Here is a 3,175-nt window from a genome sequence, read left to right as displayed (position 1 = left end):
AAAAAAAAGTATACATGATGAGAAAAACACACAACAGAGACATACAGTGAAAATTCATATTTCTTTCCCTGGCCCCTTCAGTGCTGCTCCCCTGGGACCTCTGTCACCAGATGTTCGGTGCCTGGTCATGCGCATCTGCACTCCTCTTTGTTTAGTCCTGTGGTGGGGTACTAATTACACTGTTCTGCACTTACTGATTTTTACTCTAAAATGTATCCCCAGATTGCTTGATTTTAGCACGCACAGTTTAGTCCATCCCTTTAAACAGCAGCATGTTATTTCACTGAATAGTAGGTGCACCATGATTCCCTTTCCCAGCCCCCATGAGGGACTTTGACGTTGCTTTTAGTATTTTGTTTCTACAGGCCAACTTTCAGGGATATATTGTACATATTCTAGGTCTGTGATATAGATGGTTAGATGTGGGGTTGAGGCATCCGGTGCCCACAGGAAAAGAAACATGTTGCTATGAGTCCCAAGAGGGGGAATGAAAGTTTCTGAGGTTTTCTTCCTTTGGAAGGACCTTGTACTACTGTAGTCAGAAACAGCTAGTGCTGGAGGGACTTCAGGGAGGGAGTGGGGTTACCGTCCATCTTTGGTTCAGCTCCAGCCAGTCTGTCTCCACAAGCTTCACGTTTACAGTCCTTGGTGGTGCCCTGTGGCTATGAGGCTTATGTGGCTAGAAACCATTTCAGAGGTTGGTTTGAGGATCAGGCCTCTCACCCTGGCCTCCCTGGCCCTTGGCTCTTCTGAGATCCCTCACATCCTGGCTGCTTCAGGCTGCTTTGGGCTTGATTGCCACCTGTGATTTGAAAAGCTTGTGCAAAAGGCACCAGGGTATATGGCTCAGCGCTTATAGCTCAGTGGCTAGGGTGCTAGCCACATATATTGGGGCTAGCGGGTTCGAACCCAGCCCGGACCTGCCAAATGACAATGACAACTACAACCAAAAAATAGCCGAGCATTGTGGCAGGTGCCTGTAGTTCCAGCTACTTGGGAGGCTGAGGTAAGACAATCACTTATAAGCCCAAGAGTTTGTGGTTGCTGTAAGCTTTGACATCATGGTACTCTACCACAGGACAGTAAAGTGAGACTCTGTCTCCAAAAAAGAAAAAAAAAAAGGCACCAGGATGTACATGACAGAAGGGTAGCTTCTCTTCAGAGCAGGAGCAATGGATAAGGGCAGATGATTTTTTTTCCTTCCTAGGGCTGGTTAGGGGAAGGAACATTGAGAGATGGCACAGGTTGGAGCCATCTTCTCCATATTGAGAGGTCTCTTGATTTTTTCCCATTCCGTGTATAGCTATGGCTGCTTCAACCTAGGTCGAAGGTAGGAAGCAGGGAGATGTTAGGGCTGGCTGGCAGATAGCTCCCCAAGTAGACCCTGGCCTGGTGGGTTTGAGGCTGGTGTCTCTGCCATGGCCCTCTCATCCTTGCTTGTGGAGAACTTCTCACCACTGCAGTTACACGTAGTCCCTGTGAGAAGCCCAGAGCTTCCCATGCCCACAGCTCTGTTGTCTGGGGCTTGGGCCCATGGTAGCACAGAGGTTTCTATTGTAGCTTGGTGGCTGTGAGGACTGACCTGTGGGGCTGAGGAGGTGGGGCTGAGGAGGTGGGGCCTGGGAACTGACAGTGGAGCTATTCATGGGCTCTGTCCTCGTTTGCTGCTGCCTCCCATTGTGGATTTTTGGGGGAGGGACTGGAAGGGGAGGAGGAGAGGGGGTGAGGGCTAGAGAGGATGGCCCCTTCACTATTGTTGCTGGCAGCAGGAGCCTATTATGCTTAATAGAGGTCCATTTCTAGACAGCCCTGAGCCTCTCTGGGGCCCCTCAGTGTTCTCAGATTCTGGGCCCTGCCCTTTGCGAGTATCTCTGATAAGCTCTCCTTCCTCCCTCTCAGGTCCCTATGCTGTGCCTGAAACCCTCCTGGGGTTCTGAGCAGCTGGGCAAAGAGTAGGAGTACCCAGTGCTGGGCTTGTTGGCCACCTGCCCAGTACCTTGGTGAGTATGTTATGCCGGAGCCCAGCTGCACCCTTGGGTGGTGGCCAGGCATGTGCCTGGGTTGTGTGTTAGTCTCACAGGCCGCCCACTTTCCTTTGTGGCTCAGTACTGAGCCCAGTGTCCCTGGTTCTTCATTGGAGCACCCAGCTGCTGAAAAGCCTGCTTGCTGGCAGCATGGCCTGCAGCCACCCCCACTGCCTGAGCCACAGCCATTTTCCTTTGTTTTGCCATCTATAGGCTCTTGACTCTCAGGCGGGCAGCAGGCAGTGGCAGTGGGTGCACACCACCAGCCGAAGCCTGGATGACATGAATCGGCCCCTGGTCCTATACCCAGTGCCTCCAGCCCCACCCTCTGTCCCAGTGATGCTGAGGTTTTCTTTGGTTTGGATAGAGTCTCGCCTCTTCCTGGATCAGAATTTTAGTGACTCCTATAAAAAGAAAACAAAACTTCTTGACCTTCCAAATTTATTATGCCAAGCAGAAAAGTTAAGCCCTGGAAATTGAGTTAGGTAAAACCTTTGTTTTCCTTCTGTGATGCATGACCATCTTCTGACCTTTGTGTTGAGATGTTATACATTAACTAGACTCCCTATTCTTTATTCAAACCTTGACTAAGACATTGGAGATAGAGACCCTTGTGATTATTACCTCTTTACAATAAGTTGTTAAGTGAGCCCCATAGAGTATAATCAATAGTAGTCAATCAAATCTTATACCAGTACTAAAGCCTCTGTATAGAAAATGTTATAATTCTGTTCAACACTTCTGTTTTTGCCTATATAAATGATCTTTACTTTTCCCACACCAGAAGCATTGATTACCATTCTCTGGTGTCCCATTGTCGTCACACTGTGTGAGAGACTGGAGGAAAGGAGGCAAGGAGGGAGGGGAGGGAGGGAGAGAGAGGTAGAGGGAAGGAGAGAGAGAGAGTGAGTGAGAGAGAGAGAAGGAGAGGGAGAAGAAAGCTCACCAGCACATACATGAGCATCTCTTGGTCCTTGGCAGCAAAAGACACTCTGAGACACAAGTTTGATTGTCCTTTTCTTCCTGGTCTCACTGAAATCAGTGGCAAGGGGGTTGAGGAAAGTTGTTTTTTAGTTTGGTCTGTATGGTTTTGAATATTTCTCTAACCAAAGGGAACTGTCCCGTTCACCTTCTTAACCTGAATCTCTCTC

The 3,175-nt window shown here is 49.1% G+C and overlaps 1 protein-coding gene across 2 annotated transcripts in view; it reads left to right on the top strand.

The window, feature by feature from the left end:
- TSPAN14 (tetraspanin 14) overlaps positions 1 to 3,175 on the top strand; it is a 61,732-nt gene that overhangs the window by 8,413 nt on the left and 50,144 nt on the right. The window contains exon 2 of one of the 2 annotated variants that reach the window (XM_023509579.1): positions 1,900 to 2,000. The exons of the other annotated variant lie outside the window; for it this stretch is intronic. The gene's annotated coding sequence lies outside the window, so the exon portion shown is untranslated. The remainder of the gene's footprint in view (positions 1 to 1,899; positions 2,001 to 3,175) is intronic. 2 annotated transcript variants of the gene reach the window in all.

The sequence above is a fragment of the Otolemur garnettii genome, unplaced genomic scaffold (genome assembly GCF_000181295.1).
Source record: "Otolemur garnettii isolate 467f Iridium unplaced genomic scaffold, OtoGar3 scaffold00008, whole genome shotgun sequence".
Taxonomy (NCBI): Eukaryota; Metazoa; Chordata; class Mammalia; order Primates; family Galagidae; genus Otolemur; species Otolemur garnettii.
This window is presented reverse-complemented; position numbering and strand designations above follow the sequence as displayed.